This window comes from Myotis myotis, unplaced genomic scaffold (genome assembly GCF_014108235.1).
Source record: "Myotis myotis isolate mMyoMyo1 unplaced genomic scaffold, mMyoMyo1.p scaffold_m19_p_9, whole genome shotgun sequence".
Lineage (NCBI taxonomy): Eukaryota > Metazoa > Chordata > Mammalia > Chiroptera > Vespertilionidae > Myotis > Myotis myotis.
The window spans coordinates 78,610,865-78,632,634 of record NW_023416401.1 but is presented as its reverse complement, the minus strand read 5'-3'; the positions used below and the strand labels follow the sequence as shown (position 1 = coordinate 78,632,634).

General features: G+C 39.5%; 1 long non-coding RNA gene across 1 annotated transcript; it reads left to right on the top strand.

The window, feature by feature from the left end:
* Positions 1-19,365: 19,365 nt before the first annotated feature.
* On the top strand, positions 19,366-20,082 carry LOC118663235. The gene is made up of 2 exons (XR_004970009.1): positions 19,366-19,613; positions 19,719-20,082. It is a non-coding gene; the product is annotated as an uncharacterized LOC118663235 (long non-coding RNA).
* Positions 20,083-21,770: the final 1,688 nt, after the last annotated feature.

The window sequence follows — 21,770 nt, the reverse complement described above, 5'->3', positions numbered from 1 at the left end:
GATAGAGCTTTGTCCTTGTACTCTAATGAGCCTGGGGTAGCACTGAGCTTTAAATACATGCTATCAGTCTAAATATACAACTTTACAGTGAATACAATGCTTCCCTGAGCTCAACTGAAGAAGTACTTTTCCAGGAAACAAGTCATTGTGTCACAAGAATATCACAATAGCATTTCCACAAGAACGTTCATTTCTATTTTTAACATTTTCTTCTTGCATTTTATTAGATTTTCTACCCCTATTGAACTATAGGCACTTCCAGGCCTTGCAGGCTCTTATAAGCATACAAATCGTTTCTGTTATTTATGGTGGGGATTGCTCTCTGCATTTTTTTTTTTTTATTAATTTCTGACTTTGACTCAGAATTCTAGCCAGCAGAGTGACTTGAAAACATTTCTCTTCTTAAATGGAACATTATCAATTCTTTTGGGAACCATTCTAATTTTAAACACCAGCACATTCAGTTTCTTAATCTGCAGCTCTGATGTTACTCATTTTTATGCACACAACCTATCCCCCTTTGGCAGTAGTTCGTTTGGGCTTGATATTTATCTTCTTTACATTTGTTTGACTCTTTTGCAAGGCAGTGTAAGGGCAAAAAATGGCTATTAAAAAACAAGGCAGAAGCAGAGAACTCTGATTATGTTTTTACTATTTAAGTAAAGCCACAGAACACTAACATTTTGAGATTATAAAAAACCACAACAACACAAAAGCTAATGAGCCTTCTCCAGCAAAGCTGTCTGGATACCATTAAAGTTGATGACTTCTAAAGGATTATCCTGATAAATGCTTGGCTTTTTGGTGATTAGATACATATTTTCAACAAAGTCTCCTAAATGAGACTGAGGTCTGCTTACAGGAGATTTGCTGAGTGTAACTGGAATTGTTGGGGGGAAAAATCTAGAGTACCACCTTACTTTGTAGAGTCCAAATCAGAAGTAACTGTTACTCATGTACACTTGCACTAAAAATATTGAAAATATTTTAGTAATAGTTCAATGACTTAAGCAACATATACTCTGGTTATTTCCAAACTAATTGTAAAGGAAATATACCTCCTATGTTGGAAAATTTTAAAGAATGGCCAAGGGGCCGAATAATTATTTAAAAACTCAGAGCTATATCTATTGAGGATAAAAGGATTCTGAAATATAATTTGAGAGATAAGAACAGTGCAGAGCTATTAAACAAATTCTTCCAATGAACAGATTCTTTTAATTCATTTGTTTCCATTGCCCTTAAAAAAAAAAAAAAAGACAATTACTACACACAAGTCCAGCTTAAACCTAAATCTGGTAAAAAAAACAAAACTAAATTTGAAAAATATGGGTTAGCATGTAAAAGTTATGAACAGGTTTCACTTAGATAAACCCGTTTGCTATCATTTTCCTCTATTTTAATATTTAAATGAGTTCTGCTGGATGCTGATGCTGGGTGGGCATCTCCACCCCTGATCCTGGGTTCAAAAATAAAGAGCTTCAGCACTTATCAGCCTGTGAGTAACTGCAATAAACCAAAGTATGCAGTTTGTCAAAGCAAAAACAAGTCCCGATTCTTCAGAGACGACTGTAAGAAGTCTGATCGTCAAGGCTGTCAGCCAGCTCCATGGTCCTTTCCTCTCCCTCTCCTGACCAGGACTGTGATCAGAGTACACAGGTTGAACTTCACCTAACTCCATGGGTACCCTTCACACTGTTGTCTTGTAGATTTACAGTATATGGTTTTTAAGACACTGTTCTGATGTATGGCAGTAGAGTTCCTTGAGAAAGAGGGCCATTATTAGTTTTTTAATAAAATTTGTACCAAGGGGCAACATGGGCTTAGCAGGCTAACTGGCTCCACTTAAAAGGAAGGGTCATCTGCAATAGAGACTATGATCCCTTATGCTTTGGCGAGCAAGTCCAAGTCAGCAGTCTAGTGTAGAATGAACTTGAGAAGGGTTCCAAAGGCTTGTTCTGCTTTGCTGACCCTGTGATGAGGGGAAATGGACCCTCCAGAATATTAGACTCTTAGGCATGACATTTGAGGCCTGCCATAGTCTGATTAGCATCAATGTAGGTAGAGAAGGAAAAAGATGGTGGGCAGAAGGCTTATCACTAGTTATCTACTAACTTGCTGCAGGAACTTGGGCAATCACCTAATCTCCCTGTGTCAGAGACTCCTGTCTGTCAGTTCTCATTAACTTATTCTCTTTTTGCTGTGCATATGGCTGCCCAGTGGGACTACATTTCCCAGCCTCACTTGCAACTGCATGTGGCTCATATAACCAAGTTTCACCAATGAAATATAAGCAAAGGTGATGGGAGCAATCATCATCTCATACTTGCACTGTCCTATTCCTTCTTGCTGGCTGGGAATTATGCTAATGAAAGCCACATATGGAGAATGACAAGTTATCCAAATGGCCTGGGTACATAAGATGATTTCTTAGAGCAGAGTCTGCCCTCTCACACTGGACTGTTAACATGGAGAGAAATAAATTCCTACTTTGTTTGACACACTGCATATTTCTGGTTTACTTTGTTATAGTACTCAGCCAAAGTAACCGGCATCCTGGCTTTGTTTTTCTTACCTGTGAAATGAGAGTATGTTAGTTTTGGTTTCCCTAAAAGCAAGCAGTTTATTGGGAGGTGATCTCAGGAAATACGAGTAGGGGAGTGGGGTTGAGTGATAGGGATGGGAAGGCAGCCATTAAATTACATTATAAAGTATTACCATGGTGGTCAACTGGGACTTGTTTCTATCAAGGGAACTCTGGGGAACAGTGTAGAGCACTTGTCTTAGAGTGAGTGCACCTGAGCTGGGATAGTTACACACCAGCTCCTACCCGTAACACTTCTGGTCTGTTGCATTGGTAGATGGGCTTCAGGGGCCAAAACGAACAAACAAAAAGCGCGGAAGCAATGAAACACAGGTGCTGGTGGCTGGACATTGAGTTGGTACACACTGAAGTATAAGGGTGGGGTCTACTGACAGGACACTGACAGCATCTTCTACAGAGGACATTGGATGAATAGTCTTGAAGATCTCCTTCCCACATTAAAGTTGTCTTCTTACTAACCTGAAATGCCTGCTCTAGCCAGATTGGTTTTCTCAATTTAGGGCTCCTCAAATACCATGTGCATTCATTCTCATTTTATTTCTGCCATCCTTTCATGTGGCAGCAGCTTATCACTCATGTACAGATCATCTGTATCAGTCATCTGTTGCTGCTTAACCAATCACCCCAACAATATAGTGACTTAAAACAATTATTTGTTATTTTTCATAGGAATTCAGGCAGGACTTGCTGGGCATTCCTCCATGGACGGTCAGCTGGGCTTACTCAAGAGGAATGACCAAGATGGCCTCTGACCTCCCAGGGGATCTCTTGGAGTGACCTCTAATCATTCAGTAGCACAGTCTGGATAGCTGGATCCCAAGAGGGAGGAAGTAGAAGCTGCTAGACCTTTTAAGGCCTATGTGATTGGAAGTCTCAAAATGTCATTCCCTTTCATTCTGTTGTCTAAAGTAGGTCACAAATTCTGCCTAGATTCAAGGGGATAGGAAACAGGCTCCTTCTTCTGATAAGAGAAGCTACATGTACGTAAAAAATCGGAAGAGCTGACATGGTCATATTTGATTACTGTCTATCATGCTTACCCACCTCTTTGCACTATTTCAAATGCCCAAGACATCCCCTATCTTACTTTATATAAGAAGCCTTTCCCATCATGCTAGTCCTCTGGGGACTTCTAGCCCCATCTGCACTGCTAGGTGCTGTGCCTCTTATTACATAAACCTGTTATTTTGTCCTTAGTGATTTACTGTCTTGTGACACTTTCTTGTTGCTGCTTATTATTGTCTCATTGAGGGCAGAAAATGCAGATTAGAATTCAAAGAACACTTGCTACAGTTTGGAGACCAGTGTGGACTTTCAATGTGTATCTGTGCAAAGACAAAGGAAGGACACAGAAGTAAGGGCTAGGTGGAGGGAGGGACCAGCATGAATATGCTCTTGGGCTAAGAGCTAGATCAGTAGAGCTCATTTCTAGTAGATTTACTGGTATATACAGTTGTCAATGGCTTATTCTGAAAATCAAATAATTCTGAAATCCTCCCAGCCTAAGTAAGGCTTAGGTGGCACATCTATCTACATGAAGGAATGGTCGTGTTTGTAACTGGAATGGATCACCCTGAAAGTGCCTGGAAGGCTTCCCCCTTCTCAAACACCACCCCTCCCTCATGAGGCACTACTCCCTTGTGTCAACCATTGCCCTCTTTTGTTTTTATTTTATTATTATTTTTATAATAAAACTTTTTATTGGAGTGCCCTTATTATGGGATACAGAACTAACAATAACTTTGCAAGCTATGTCCTATTAAGTTCCTATTATATATAATTAAAATGCTTTATAAAACAATAATAATCCAAATCTATAATACCAAACCATGTTACAATAGGGGAAAATATTATTTGTTTCCATAAAAACGTTAATAATGACTATCCTTTTTTTCTTTCTCTAGGTATAAGCAAACATTGCCCTCTTTTAAAATGCAAGGACAACCTGTTGGAGATGGAATGGGAAGTAGGAGATGGTGGTGGAAATTTGAATCTCTGATAAGAGAGCAGTGTTTCTTTTTCTCTCACAGAAGAAAGTGGGGCAGCATGAATGTGCTGGAGGATGAGAGGCCACTGATACTGAAGGAAGGAGAACCATGGAGGAGGGGTCTTTGTGAACAAGTCATTTCCCTCATGTCAGCCAGGCAAGTTGTCTAGGAGACATTCTGAATAATACGTTGTCCTGACTATTAGAAAGTGGCTAACATTCTCATGGACAACAGAGAAAAGTGGAAATCCGAGCCAAAGGAAGATTCTGGAATCTATGTGCATGTTACATGGATTTGCAGTCAGAAAATGGACATCCCTCCAGTCTCTGGAATCTAGTCATTTATGTTGTGATTGGACCCTTAGTCACTAGGTTTCCAAGGCAGGATAAGGCTGTGGGAAAATTGGCCCATGGTGTCCACAGAAAGGGAGTAAGTATTGTTGTGTTTTAGTAGAACCACTAAGAGAATATCAGCAGACAACTGGATGAATGTAAGTGTTAAACACTGGCAAAACATCCTCCATTGATCCTAGTGACTAGTGGGAGCACTTCCATAGCTCCATGAACATGTAACCCCACCACACTTTAAAATAATTATATATATATATACACACACATATATATATACACATATATATATATTTACACACATTAAATATATTTTTATTGATTTCAGAGATAGAAAGAGAGAGAGAAATGGAAACATCAGTGATGAAGCTGAGAGAAAATCAGGTTGCCTCCTGCATGACCCCTCCTGGGGGTCGAGCCCACAACTGGGGCATGTGCTCTGACTGGGAATCAAATTGTGACCTCCTGGCTCAATACTGAGCCACAGCGGCCAGGCCTCACCACACATTTTAATTAAATGCCCTGAATTGCCCTTGGGATCAAAACTTTTTTTTTTATTATGTCTATCAAAGAAGGCTTACTTCAGCCTACCTCATGGTTAAGGATATCAGATGTGTAAAAGATGATCATTTCTACACATTATCATGACCATCAGCTTTTGTGCATTGATGTTGGCTGAAAATGCACTTTACTGGATTCTTGGAAATCTGTAATGGATGCTGGCTCTAGGAGAGGTAGATGGAGCATGGATTCTGCTATGGGTCACAGCTGGGTTTATGTTCTGCCTCTGTCATTAGCATTGTGACTTTGAACACATTTGAAAACTCTATTAGATGTGTGGAAAGTTTTCCTCATCTGGAAAGTAGGAATAGTAATACCTAAGTCACAGGGTTGTGACTAATAAATAAGTAAATGTATGCTAAATTTCTAGAAAGTTCCCCAGCACAAAGTTATATTAATAAATGACTTTTAAAACAAGGTTCTATTGTTACTTATCTTCTGATCATTTCACCACAACCTTGTGCTTACAGACTGTGTGTATGCATTTTCCATTAAATATCAGAAAATAAACAGAGGCATGTGTGATTCTTAAAGATGAGGAAGAAATCCAGAGGATTTAGGATTACTGGCCATCCTGTTTGGTGGATTCATAAAGAAGATGAGGCATTAAAACCATAACAGAAAGGAATTCTTTTTTTATCATTGAAATGACAGGTGGGCTGGTTATAAAACTAGCAGAAGCCCTTGGATGAAGCTCTTCCTTCTGCCTAGAATATTCAACCCTCAATTGCCCATTGACTGGGTATTCCCACTGCTTGATTATTATAATCCTATATAATAAAGAGCTAACATGCAAATGGTCCTCACACCCTCATGCCCTCGCGCTTGGGCCGGGGCACCTGAGGCTGTGCCCCCTGCCCCGGTGCTAGGGCCAGGGGACCTGAGGCTGTGCCGGGGGATCTGAGGCCCCGCCGCCTGCCTGGTGCTGGGCCAGACCTGAGGCTGTGCCTCCCTCCCAGCAGGGCTTGACGGGGGACCTGAGGCTGCGCCCCCCACCCTATAGGGCTTGACAGGGGTGGGGCCAGCCAGGTCTGGGTCTCACACGATTTCAAGGTGTGGGTGAGTGGGCGGGGACTTGACTCTGGGTCCTGTGGCATGCCCTAGACTCTGATAAGAGGAAGATTTTTATGTACATTTTACTAATTTTCTTTCATTTCTGACACTTCTATTATAGAGAAAGGGCAAATAGCAATATTAAAATATTTCCTCTAATTAATTCTCTTTTAATGTGCACGAATTTTGTGCACCGGGCTACTAGTCCTATATAATAAAGGGTTAATATGCAAATTGTCCCCTCAGGAGTTTGACCGGGAGACTGATCACTCGCTATGATGTGTGCTGACCACCAGGGGTTGCTGAGGGAGCAAGGGAAGGAGGATGCGAGGAGGTAGGGAGGTGGGGAACCTGATTGGCCCTGATTGCTGGCCAGGCCTAGGGACCCTACCTGTGTAAGAATTTCATGCACCGGGCCTCTAGTCTCTTATAACTGTGTATAGAAACCTTTTTCCTTTTGGATTATTCCTTGTTAGTGACAGTCACTTTCTTGGCATTCTCTGAATCTCAACCCCATCAAGACTTGCTCTTCAGATGGGAATCTTGGTAAACTGCCCAGCTTGTTTCATCTTTATCCCTTGACCAAAATTCTCTACATTCAATCATGTCTTTAAACAGAAATCAAGTAATCCTTCCCATCATCTTCTCTTCCAAAGACTGTTTGGGGGGTGATTACACTACAGAATTTTCAGTGTCCTGAAACTCTTGATGGCCAAACATCTCTCCATTGATTTTTTAATTGAGCTGAGGCTCCCTGACCAGAGGTCTTTATTTGGCCCTTTTCAGTTAATCCTTTGTCAGGAAGCCAGGGATTTCAGGAAGAACAAAACTTTTCCAAAAATTGGAAAGAGGGAGAAATACCTGTAGAAAATTAATTTAAAGCTAAATAGCAGACAAACCTGAGGAAATACTAGAAATGAATATACTTACAGATGTCACCTTTCTGAAGGCAGTTAGATCCTTGAAATTTCATTTCGCTCTTTATGGTCTGTATCCATTGCCAAGATTATAGTCTTCTAGGAAAAGTAAAGGCAAATTTCTTAGCATTTGCTTTGCTATATCTCCCACTGGAACACTCATTAAAGAGCAACTGGAGATGTAAATGAAATAGCCCCCTCTAACTATCTGGTTGAGATGCCTCAAATGCTTGGCTGTCATTAAAACTTCCCCAAGCGATATTCATAATAATAAATCCAAGATGTCAATATACAACATCATTAATGTATGTCAGTAGTCACCATTGGAGGGAAATGGAAATCAAGTATGTATCACAGAATGCACTCAGAAACCATGGCTTCATGTCTACTTTTTGGGGGGAGGGAGGAGGTTGTACAATCTCTTTACTGAGTTTTTAATCGAGTTGCTATTCCACTCTTTCTTTTATGGAGCCATAGAAGTGTCTGTAATGAAAGATTAAAATGGTGGTGTGCAGTGGCTATGCCCAAATAAAATATGACAGCTCTCTCGTAGGACCTATATGTAAGCAGAGGGAGCTCTGTAACAAGCTGCATTATGCTCTCTGCCGTGCATACTGATTGCAAATTGTGTGGGTTATCCTTGAGACCATAAAAATAAAAAGATGTGTGTTTCTGTGTGTGTGTGTCTCCGTGTATGTGTGTCTGAAAGAGAGAAAGAGAGAGAGAGAGAGAGAGAGAGAGAGAGAGAGAGAGAGAGAGAGAGAGAGAAATCTTTCTCCCAACCGATTATGAACCTCATTCATGCATAGCAAGTAATGGAGAAACAATGCTCAGATTTCCTGTAGCAGAGGACACACACACACACACACACACACACACACACACACACACACACTGACAGGCTAATGGCTACTTTCCCAAAGAGTGGTTAGAAAGAAGTAGTAAATGGGACTGTGTTGATGCTGGGAGAAGACCCGGGCAAAGATCAAGATACCGGCAACATATCGGATAACACATAATTGGCAGGTCACCGCCAAATGAATGTAGTCATGCATCGCCGGGCAGGCCTTTGCGGGTGATAAAGACACTTGTAAACAATTCAGTCCCAGAACATGGCAATAATATGTTGATCCGGCGTGTAATGAGGTGTCCCTGGAATCAATAAGCAGTCCTGGAGAGCAGGGAGCAAGGGCAGTGGCTGTCTTTCTGATGACCTTTCCTCACCACCGAGGACCCCATCTCCCCTGAAGAGGACTTTTCTCATTTTGCAGCCAGCTCTGAGTGTCAGAACTTCCATTCGCAGCCAGCAAATGAACAGCTAGGCCCTGCATGCTAATGAAGTCCAGGCTATTTTGCACCTTTTCATCTGCACATTATGCTCTTGACTCTGGAGAAGGTGGGAATTAGGCTGGACCCCGGTGTCAGACTGCCTGATGGCTCGGCTTCGGAAAACTGGTAATTGAAGCTGATGACTGATGCGAGGGAGGCCTGAATTTGGAAATAAACAGTTTCAAGCACTGCATGTCATTTCTAGAGAGACTGCTGAGAGAATGGAAATGAGCTCTGTTTCTTGAATCTAATGCAGTTTCTCAGCAGGAAAAACACCGTCTTTTAGACAACAATGCCAGTCATTAAGATTTAAATGTTCTGGCGATAATAGAAGAACTGGCCTCCGTTCACAAACAGCACTTATGTAAATGTCTTTCAACACCCAGATCTACATTTAATCCACGCCCAGGAAGATAACTGTGTTGGAAAGCGGAACCAAATGCAACCCTCAGTCTATAAATATCATTCATAAGGAGAGAGAGAGGAAAACAGTAAAATTGTTTGCCAACATGTCACCTAGCATTGCCTGTCAGTGCCAGCGACATAGCAACTCCCTTTTGAAACAATGAAAGGACATTTGGAAGTCTACAGTAAAACACCCCAAGCCACACTTTTACTGGTTATTTTTACACGGCAGTATTTCATGCCAAATAATCTACCACCCTGGCCTTTTATGTTCAAATGGCATGAATATTCCCTATTGGTATGCAGCATTTACATTTGGATGGTGAATCTGTAGGTTTAATGTTGCACCCAAGGCCCGAATCTGGACCCATTTGCTTGTAATATGTCGAAAGAAGTTCTTTCATTGAGCATTTTTTTTCATTTTCTCTTAACATCACTAACTAGGTTGTCACAAAACCCCAGACCCAGCATGACCTTACTGTTTTAGCCTCCTATCTCCAATCTGCTGAGATTAATTGGACATTAGGTTGCTTTATGCAAAAAGAAGGGCTCAGAACTCACACACAGTCTTTTGTGTTTTAAGAGGCTTTAAAAGTCATTTTTTACTAGACATCCCTCCAGCCCAGTTTTTCCTGTGCAGGTGAAACACCTTCAGGGAGAAAATTACGAGCCTGGAGAAGAGGAGAATGAGGCCAGTGGTATTTATCATGGCAGGCCGCGTAATTCATGAGTAACCAGCGGCTTGCTCTCTTCTAGCTTCTCTTCCCTTCCCGAAGTGAGAGTCCTATATTTTGGGCCTTTTTCAATTTAATGGTGACATACAGGATTCTCACGGGCAGTCTTTGGTTTGTTAGTGACATCAAGGATATCAGTACAACTTGAGAGAAACCTAAGCTGGCTGGGTGTTATTGTCACTTCAGTTTAAAGGTAGCAAACCTATCTTACAAAGGATCAACACTGAATTATTTCACCATTTCAAAATATAGATAAGCAATGCATTCTTAATAGAGTACTTGTGGATACTAGCTAGATCATTGAATATTCAGCAGTCCTTTGCAGGAAATATATGAAACCCCACAAGAAAAAGGATAAATCTTAAATACATACACACCTACCCCTTACTGTGACAATGTTGCTCCATTTTGACGTTATTTCTGTGTGTTGTCAAGTCTTACGACATAATGGCTAAAAGACAGGGAGAAAATTGGGGTCACTAAAATGTGATAATGATAACCACAAGGCTCTCTATGCATAGTGTACATGCATGCTGGAAATTCAGTATTCATATAGCGATTCCTTCTGTGTCCAGAACAGCATTGATTATTTGAAAAGCTTAGCTGAGTATTTCTTAACTAGACTCCCACCATAAGCCTATGGCACAAATTCTGTTTTATTAACATGTAAGAAAAGAGAGGCAAGAGAAAGGATGTGATTTTTCTAAGATCACACAGCAAATACAATGGTGAAGCCAGAATCAAACTTTCTGTTTTAAACATTTGCCATGTTTTTCTTGTCTATAGATCCATGTTCCCCTGGGTTCATACTATGAAGTAAAAAAGTTACACAGCATTAGGCTATTTCTACTTTTAGCCTTTGGAAGCACTACCTCTTCTGTTGCTGTTATGAGGTTGAGATTGTTCTGACTTGGAAGCATGAGGTGTAACTCCAATTGTCCAGAGGAAGAATAGCCAGAGCAAGACTTTTTTGAGTCTTTAATGTCCACTGGTGGTGACTACTATAGTAATGCCATCCTTTTTGTGTGGAGAGGGTTCCCTGGATTAGCAGTGATTCAGCAGTTTAAGGGTCTACAGCATGGGCTTGGCTTTGGTTCAAATCCTGGCTCCATCACTATACCAACAATGACAGAAAAGCAGAGTGGGTAATTTCGCACTCATGTAATGAGAATTTCAGAAGGAGATAGTCTAGGGCAGTGGTTGGCAAACTGTGGCTCGCGAGCCACATGCGGCTCTTTGGCCCCTTGAGTGTGGCTCTTCCTAAGCCTTGGAGTACCCTAATTAAGTTAATAACAATGTACCTACCTATATAGTTTAAGTTTAAAAAATTTGGCTCTCAAAAGAAATTTCCATGGTTGCACTGTTGATATTTGGCTCTGTTGACTAATGAGTTTGCTGACCACTGGTCTAGGGTGAAAGAGAATAGGCCTCACGATGCGATCAATGTCCCAGTTTCTTTTTGTCTTCTACTCCACCTTTTTCAGAACATTGATTTCATCTCAAGGTTGCCTCATGATCATATAATGGCTATGCAGTTTCACCCATCTCATCTGATGGAAGAGGAAAGGAAGAGGGCAAGGCAAAGAGCCAGAGAAGTCATTTTCCTTCTCAGAGCTTTGTGGGAAGCAGCTCCAGTGTTTATAGCTCATTGGTCAGAACCTAATCATGTGACTGTTTCTACATACAGAGAAGTCTGGAAAGTGTAAATGGGAAGTAGATTTGGGTTCTCTTGTTAAAGAAGAAGAGAACAGATATTGTATAATTAATTGGAGGAAGAGTTTATTGCCACACTTAACAGAAGTGAATACAGGTAGTTATCTTAATTCTTTAAGTCTCAGTTTACTTATTTGTCACATGGGGGAAAAATGGTGGTTTCTTCCTCATTACCATACTAGGAATGGGTTGCAGGGATAAAATGAAATATTTCACATAAAGTTCACATTGCAGTCCCTGGCATGGAATTGTGAACATATAGTGATCTAAGAAATGAAGTATGTTTAGTCTTACTAGAGAGATTGTGGAAATGAAGATTAAAATCCCAACGGGATGTCACTTTTCTCTCCATTCCAATTGACAAAAATTAAAATAAACAATAATGTGTGATGTTGGCAAGTTCATGGGGAAACGGGCACTCTCATAAACTACCAGTGAGATATCTGGGACAATGTTTATGGAGGGCAATTTGGCAGCATTCCTTCTCCTTCCAACCTACCCAGGGACATATTCGTACAAACGTATAAAGAGACTTGTCTGACAAAGATCATGGAAGCTCTGTCCGTAAAACAAAAACAAAATTAAAAGCCACCAAAACAAAAAAGAAAACCCCCAAACCAAAAAATAACAAAAACTGAACACATCCAAAAAAGGAAAGTTTAATTAAACTGGAGTACATCAGTGCCATGGCTTACTATGCAGAAGATTAGAAGAAAGAGGAAGATCCATGGGTATGTAGTGACAAGGAAAGAAGGAAGGCAAGAAATATCAAGGCCTTGTCGTGACCCTGGCCACAGAAGGGACATTTAGAAATATTTTCTCAGGAAGCTGCAGGGAGGAGGACAGACTCCACACACAACTCCCCAGTGGCTCACGGGGACATGGAAACTCCCCAGGTACGCAAGTGCGGGCAAGTGCGGGCTCCCGATTTCCTTTCAATGTGCACAAATCCATTTATGGGGCCACTAGTTATTCATAACAATCAAAAGGTGAAAACAACCCAAATGTCCACCAACCAATGAACAGACAAACAGTATGTGTTACACCCATACAATGGAACATTATTCAGCAATACAAAGAAGTGAAATACACACATGGATGACCCTTGAAAATATAAGTTAAAGAAGCCAGTCACAGAAGACCACATATTGTTTAATTCCATTTATGTGGATGCCCAGAATAGAAAACTCCATAGAGACAGAAAGATTAGTTGTTGCCTAGGGCTGGGGGGGTAGGGAAATTTGGGAGTAACTAATGAGTACAGGGCTTTTGAGGTAGTAGGTGGGTGATGAAAATGTTCTAAAATGGGCTATGGTGACAGTTGCACTATCTGTGAACAGTATCTGTCAATATACTAAAAATGATTGAATTGTACATGTCAAATGTGTAAATTATACGGCCTGTGAATTAAGAAAAAAAAAGAAATATCAAGGCCTTGTTAAATGAAAACAGCAAGTTGCTGATGAACATGTAGGATATGTCATGTATTTAATTCATATTCCATATTGCACTCCAAATCTCTCTCTCTCTCTCTCTCTCTCTCTCTCTCTCTCTCTCTCTCTCTCTCTCTCTCTTCCTGTCTCTATTTAAAGATCTCTCCTTCTTCCCTCATGTCTCCTGGGACAAAGTTTAAGCAGTATTTGCTTGTACCTAAGCTCAGGGTTCCTCAGATCTGGTGCAAATCTAGTGTGTGCAGCATACTCCTGGGCCCACCTCCACATCACCCTTGGTATTGGGGATCAAAGGGAACTGATGCAAACATGAAGCTCATGATTCCTGTGAGTAATAGCGTCCTTTGTCTCTGACCCAGGAGTCTCATGTCTTCTGCCAACATCCATAGCAGATTAAAATCTCAGTCCCTTCACATAAATGTAACAAAAACATTGGAAACTGCACATTTTATAAGTCTAGAGTTTGATGAATTTTCACAAAGTGAACTCACATGTGTGACCAGCACCAGATTCAGAGAAACAACATTATTAGCATTAAAAAATCTCCTTGTGTCCCTATCAGTCAAAACCCTCACAAGGATAACACACTCGTATCTAATAGCACGGACTAGTTTTTTTTTTAATCTTTAATTTCGTTATTGATTAAGGTATTACATATGTGACCTCATCCCCGCACAACCCCCCCCCCCCCCCCCCCCCGCCACACACTCATGCTCTCATCTCCCTATTGTCTGTGTCCATTAGTTGGGCTTATATGCATGCATACAAGTCCTTTTGTTGATCTCTCCCCCTTACCCCCACCCTCCCTTACCTTCCCTCTGAGGCTTGACAGTCTGATTGATGCTTCTGTGTCTCTCTGGATTTTTCCCTGTTCAACAATCTATGATGTTCACTATATTCCACAAATGAGTGAGATCATGTGGTATTTATCTTTCTCTGACTGGCTTATTTCACTTAGCATAATGCTCTCCAATTCCATCCATGCTGTTGCAAATGGCAAGAATTCCTTCTTTTTTACCACAGTGTAGTATTCCATTGTGTAGACGTACCACAGTTTTCTAATTGACTCATCTCCTGATGGGCACTTAGGCTGTTTCCAGATCTTAGCTATGGTGAATTGTGCTGCTATGAACATAGGGGTGCATATATCCTTTCTGATTGGCGTTTCTGGTTTCTTGGGATATATTCCTAGTAGTGGGATCACTGGGTCAAATGGGAGTTCCATTTTTAGTCTTCTGAGGTAGCTCCATACTGTTCTCCACAGTGGCTGCACCAGTCTGCATTCCCACCAGCAGTGCATGAGGGTTCTTTTTTCTCCACATCCTCTCCAACACTTGTTTGTTGTTTTGTTGATGATAGCCATTCTGACAGGTGTGAGATGATACCGCATTGTCATTTTGATTTGCATCTCTCATATAATTAGTGACTTTGAGCATGTTTTCATATGTCTTTTGGCCTTCTGTATGTCCTCTTTCGAAAAGTGTCTATTTAGGTCAATTGCCCATTTTTTGATTGGATTGTTTATCTTCCTTTTGTTAAGTTGTATGAGTTCCCTGTAAATATTGGAGATTAAACCCTTATTGGTGATAACATTGGCAAATATGTACTCCCATGCAGTGGGCTTTCTTGTTGTTTTGTTGATGGTTTCCTTTGCTGTGCAGAAGCTTTTTATTTTGATGTAGTCCCATTTGTTTATTTTCTCTTTAATTTCCATTGCCCTAGGAGCTGTATCAGTGAAGAAATTCCTTTGGCATATGTCTGCGATTTCGCTGCCTGTGGACTCCTCTAGTATTTTTATGGTTCCCCATCTTATGTTTAAGTCCTTTATCCATTTTGAGTTTATTTTCATGTATGGTGTAAGTTGGTGGTCTAGTTTCATCTTTTTGCATGCATCTGTCCAATTTTCCCAGCACCATTTTTTGAAGAGACTGTCTTGACTCCATTGTATGCTCTTGCCTCCTTTGTCAAATATTAATTGGGCGTAGTGGTTTGGGTTGATTTCTGGGTTTTCTATTCTATTCCACTGATCTATATGTCTGCTCTTGTGCCAGTACCAAGCTGTTTTAAGAACAGTGGCTTTGTAATATTGCTTGATATCTGGTATTGAGATCCCACCTACTTTGTTCTTCTTTCTCAGGATTGCTGCAGCTATTTGAGGTCTTTTTTTTGTTCCAGATGAATTTTTGGAACGTTTGTTCTAGATCTGTGAAATACGCCATTGGTATTTTAATGGGGATTGCATTGAATCTATAGATTGCTTTGGGTAGTGTCGACATTTTGATGATGTTGATTCTACCAATCCATGAACACGGTATGTTCTTCCATCTGTTTATGTCTTCCTCTATCTTTTTTCAGTGTCCTGTAGTTTTTCACATATAGGTCTTTTACCTCCTTAGTTAAGTTTATTCCTAGGTATCTTAATATTTTTGGTGCAATGGTAAATGGAATTTCTTTTTTAGTTTCTCTTTCTGTAAGTTCACTATTGGTGTAAAGAAATGCCATAGATTTCTTGGCATTAATTTTGTATCCTGCTACATTGCCAAATTGGTTTATTAAGTCTAATAATTTTTTGATGGAATCTTTAGGGTTTTCTATGTACAGTATCATGTCATCTGCAAATAAGGACAGTTTTACTTCTTTGCATGGACTAGTTTTTGAACTTGACATAAGTTGAATTGTGCGGCATGTACTCTTTTGTGTCTGGGTTCTGTCTTGCAACATTATGTTTATGAGATTCATTGTTATTAGTATTATTATTACTACTATTTGATTTTCTTTTTGTAGTTGGTAGATAGTCTTTTGGGGAAGAGATAAAGGGGGCAAAAGCATACAATGGAGTAAAGACAGTCTATTCAATAAACAGTTCTGGGAAATTGGACAGATACATGCAAAAAAGAAAAAGAAGCCAAACCACCTATTTACACCATACACACAAATAAACTTAAAATGGATAAAAAACTTAAATTTAAGTTGTGAAACCATAAAAATCCTGGAAGAAGACATAGGCAGTAAAATCCCAGACACCACTCATAGCAATATTTTTGTTGATATATCTCCTTGGGCAAGGGAATCAAAGGAAAAGATAAATAAATAGGACTACATCAAACTAAAAAGCTTCTGCATAGCAAAAGAACCCATTGACAAAATGAAAAGGAATCCACTCTATGGGAGAACATAATCACCAATGATATAGCTAATAAGGGGTTAATATCCAAAATATATAAAGAACTTATACAACTAAACAACAATAAATAAAACAATGCAATTAAAAAAATTGGTGGCCCTGTCTAGTGTGTTTCAGTTGGTTGGGCATCATCCAATGCACCAGTAGGTTGCTGGTTGGATTCCTGGTCAGGACAAATTCCTGTGTTGCAAGCTCGATCCCCGTGGGGGGTGTGGGGGGTGGGGGGGTGGGAGGGGCTTGTAGGAGGCAGCCTATCAATGTTGTGCGTTCACATTGATTTTTCTCTCTTCTCCCTTCCTCTCTTGCTCTATAAATCAATAAACTATTTAAAAAATGGGCAAAGGACCTGAAAAAACACTTCTCCAAAGAGGACATACAGATGGCCAATAGACATATGAAAAAATGCTCAATGTCACTAATCATCAGAGAGATGCAAATTAAAACCATAATGAGATGTCACCTCATACCTGCCATCAGTAAATCAACAAACAACAAGTGCTAGAGAGGATGTGGAGAAAAGGGAACCCTAGTGCACTGTTGGTGGAAATAGAGACTGGTGAAGCCACTATGGAAAACAGTATGGAGTTTCCTCAAAAAATTAAAAAATGAACTGCCTTTTGACCTAGCTATCCCACTTCTGAAAATAACCTAAGAATCTTGAAACACCAATCAGAAAGAATATATGTACCTCTATGTTCATAACAGCATTATTTACAATAGCCAAGATCTGGAAACAGCCCAAGTGCCTATCAGTACATGAGTGGGAAAAAAGCTATGGTACATTTCAACAATGGAATACCTTTTGTGACAGCATGGATGGACCTGGAGATTTTAATGCTAAGCAAAATAAACCTGTCAGAGAACGACAAATAACATATGATCTCCCTTATATGTGGAATCTAATGAACAAAACAAACTGCAGAACAAAATAGAAGCAGAATCATATGTTAGAGAGGAGGGTGGTGGGGCAGATGGAAGGTAATGAATAGCTAAGGAACATATATGCATGGCACATGGACACAGAAAACAATGTTATTAGGGCCAGAGGGAGGGAAGCATGGGGCCTGGGTAGAAGGGGGGAAATGTTGGGGTAAATGAGGGATATCTATAATAATGTCAACAATAAAAATAAATTTAAGAAATTGAATGGGACACTTGCTACCCCTGGTGCAAGTCTTCCCTGCTTGGGAACCGGAATGTATTGAACTACAGCAACCAGAATTGCAGAGATGGTAAGCAGATTCTCCACATAAATCATTGGATGTGATGGTGTGTGGAGTTAATTTTATGTTAACCCCTTGTTTCCCAGACGTATTTATTTCACCTACTGGGAACACAGTACCATATAAAGATCATTGATTTAGGGTGTGTGCCACATTATTGCATGTTTTTATCTTTCAGTTGACATATTGGCTGTGCCTTAAATGGTTCTTTAACTGCTCTGTGAAGCTGGCAGTTTTTTGTAATGTTGAATGTAGCAGGACTAGTAGATCCTGTGAGCATGAGGCCACTGCTGTAAAATGGGCCTTTCAGTCCAATGTGACATAATGTAGGATCTTGCATTGGTGGATAAAATATCTTTTTTTCAAATATTCTTCATAAGCCCTTTAAACATGGTGCTAGCTGAAACCCTGTGGGCAGGGCAGGCAGACTCATACTTGGAATATATGTTGACTTCAGTCAACACGAATGGCCACTTCTTCCAGGGTGCAAGGAGTCCAGTGTAACTAACCTGCTATCAAATGACTGGATGGTCTCCATGAGGGATGGTGCCATAACAGGACCACTTGTCCCTAATCTGATGAAAGAAAAAGAGACAAAAGCCCAGAAGTACAGAGTCCAAACAGATGAACCCAAAGAGGCCTTCACCAAAACACATCCTAGTTAAAATGATAAAGGTTAAAAACAAAGAGAAAATCTTAAAAGCAGCAAGAGAAAGAAAGTTAGTAACCTACAAGGGAGCTCCCATAAGATCATCATCTAATTTATCAACAGAAATATTTCAGGCCAGAAAGATTGGCACAAAATGTTCAAAGTGATGAAAAGCAAAGACCTGCAACCAAGACTACTTAATCTAGCAAGGCTATCATTGAAAATTGAAGGAGAAATAAAGAGCTCCCAAGAAAAAGCTAAGGAAGTTTATTACCAACAAACTAATATTACAGGAAATGTTAAGGGGGTTTCTTTAAGAAGAAGAAAGAAAAAAACCAGGAACATTGTTATAAATAATAAATCAGCAATAAACACCTTCCTATAAATAATTACTTTAAATGTAAATGGCGTAAATGCTTCAATCAAAAGACGTAGGGTAGCTGAATGGATAATAAAACAAGACCCATATATATACTTTCTACAAGATGCCCACCTCAGAACAAAAGACACACATGGACTAGAAGTAAAGGTATGGAGAAAGATATTTTATGCAAATGGAAAAAAAAGCTGAGTTAGCAATACTTATATATGACAAAATATACCTTAAAGCCAAGGCTATAATAAGAAACAAAGGCCACTATATAATGAAAAAGGGATAGTAGAGAAGTTTAATACCTCATTCATATCAATGCATAGATATTTTCGACAGAAAATCAACAATATAACAGTGGACTAAATGGATCACATAGATTGATATCTTCCAAGTATTTTACACTAGAGCAACAAAATATACAATCTTTTCAAGTGCGCATGGAACATTCTCTACAATAGACCACATATTAGGACATAAAACAAGTCTTAATAATTTAAAGAAAACTGAAGTCATATCAAGCATCTTCTCTGACCACAATGATATGAAACTAAATATCAATTAAAAAAATGAAAACAAACACATGGAAGCTAAATAACACATTACAAAACAATGGGTTAACAATGAGATCAAAGAAGAAATTAAAAGATGCCTTGAGACAAACGCAAATAAAAATACAGCAACCCTAAATCAGTGGGACACAGTGAAAGCAGTCCTAAGAAGAAAATCATGGCATTACAGGCTTACTTCAAGAAACAAGAAAAATCTCGGAGTTACGGGGACTATCTCCTAACTATCCCCCCGACAGCCCTGCCCCACGCATGCTCCCCCCCCACCCCGCCCCCGCCAGCAAATCCTCCTGAACCCATTTTACAGATGGGAAGACCGAGGCCGAGGGCCGGCGACCTGAGCGGAGTTCTCTGATGCTCCACGGAGACCCAAGCCAGTGCTTTTCCATACGGTAGACGGGGTCGTGGGCGCATCGGGAACCAACCTCGGATTCCCCACTCCGTTTCCCGCGCTGCTTCTGGAAACCCATCTGTAGAATGCAAGTCAGGGAGCACCCAGAGCGGACAAGCAGCCAGTGAGAGGAATGGGAGAAGAAGTGGCCAGGGAAGAAGACCGGGGGTTCTTCACCTCTGGTGAATTACTATTGTGAATAGTTTGTTGTTGTTGTTGTTGTTTTTAGACACCCACACCAAGGAGAATGGGCTTAGAGTGCTAGTGTTTACAAATTCCCGTGACTTTGTGGAGATTTTAAGGCATTTTCCATTATAGAAAATTGAGAAAATGCAGAAAAGTTCGACGAGGAAAACAAAAACCCCAAATTCTGCCCCTCAAAGAGATGATCATTTTAGTTTGTTTCCTTTCAGTATTTGTTCCTACTTTGTGTATTTGTTTTTATATTTATACATTTTCCTCTTTCCCCTGTATATGTAATATGGTAGCCATTTTTTTTCACTTTATGTTCTGTTGCAAGCACTTATGTCATTACAAAATCCTTCGTTTCCCACATTAAATATGTAACCTAATAAAAATTAACTGTAACTACGGCAAAAAAAAAAAAAAAAAAAAAAAAAAAAAAAAAAAAAAAAAAAAAAAAAAAAAAAAAAAAAGAAACAAGAAAAATCTCAAATACAATCCAACCTTATGCTTAAAAGAAATAGAAAAAGATAAACAAAACCCAGTGTGTAGAAGAAAGAAAATAATGTCATAGCAGAAATAAACAGAATAGAGTAAAAAAAACACACAAAAAAGGCTAATGAAACTAAGAAGTTTTTCTATGAAAAGATAAGCATGATTTTACCATAGGCAATTGATATAAGTTGCCATTTTCAAGAACCTGTGGAGTATGTTACAGTAAATAAAGACTTATTGTATTTGAATAAAGAGTCTTTTGTCTCCAAAGAAAAAAGATAAAGATTGATAAACCTGCAAACAGGCTCATGAAGAATAAAAGAGAGAGGATTCAAATAAATAAAATAAAAAATGAAAGTGGAGAAGTAACAACTGACACTAAAGAAATATAGAAGATTAGAGGCCCAATGCACAAAATTCATGCACGGGGCTTGGCCTTTGCAGCCCCAGCTTCATCTGGAAGGTAGTCCGGAAGGTCGTTCAGCTCTCCAGTCTGATTAGCATATTATGCTTTTATTACTATAGATTATAAGAAAATATTACAAACAACTATATGCAAGAAAATTGAACAATCTGGGAAAAGTGGATACGCTTTTGAAAACATATAATCTCTCAAAATGAATTAAGAATTAGAAAATCTGAACAAACCAATTACAGCTGATAAAATTCAAGCAGTAATAAAAAAAATTCCCAACAAACAAAGTCCTAGAGTGGATGGCTTCACAGGTGAATTTTGCCAAATATTCAAAGAACTTACACCTACCTTTCTCAAACTACTCCAAAAAATTCAAGAGGAGGGAAAACTCCAAAGTTCATTTTATGAGGCCAGCATTATCCTAATTCCGAAATCAGATAAATATGCTAATAGAAAGAAAATTATAGCCCTCGTAGTGGATAGAGTGTTGGCCTGCAGACCAAAGGGTCTCAGTTGGATTCCGGTCAAGGGCACATACCTTGGTTGCAGGCTCCTGCCCGGCCCCAGCCCTGGTCAGGCTCAGGCAGGAGGCAACCAATCGATGTGTTTCTCTCACATTGTTTTTCTCTGTCTTTCCCTCTCTCTTCTACTCTCCCTAAAAGTCAATGGAAAAATATCCTTGGGTGAGGATTAGCAAAAAAAAAAAAAAAAAAAAAAAAAAAAAAAAAAAGAAAAAAGAAAAAGGAAGTTATAGGCCAATATCCCTGATGAACACAGATGCAAAAATCTTCAACAAAATATTAGCAAGCCAAATTTAGCAGTACATTAAAAAGATCATACACTGTGATCAACTGGGACTTATTCATTCGATACAAGGTTGGTTTAATATCTGCAAATTAATTAATGTGATACATCACCTAGACAAAACATAAAAATCATATGATCATATCAATAGATGCAGAAAAAGCATTTGACAAAATCTACACCCATTTATGATAAAAACTCTCAGCAAGGTGTGACTAGAGGGAACATATCTCAACATAATAAAGGTCATGTATGACAAACCTACAGTTAATATCATACTCAATGGGGAAACTAAAAGTATTTCTCTTAAGATGAGGAACAAGTCTGACCCATGTGGCTCAGTTGTTTGAGCATTGTTCCATGCACAAGGAGGTTGCTGGTTCG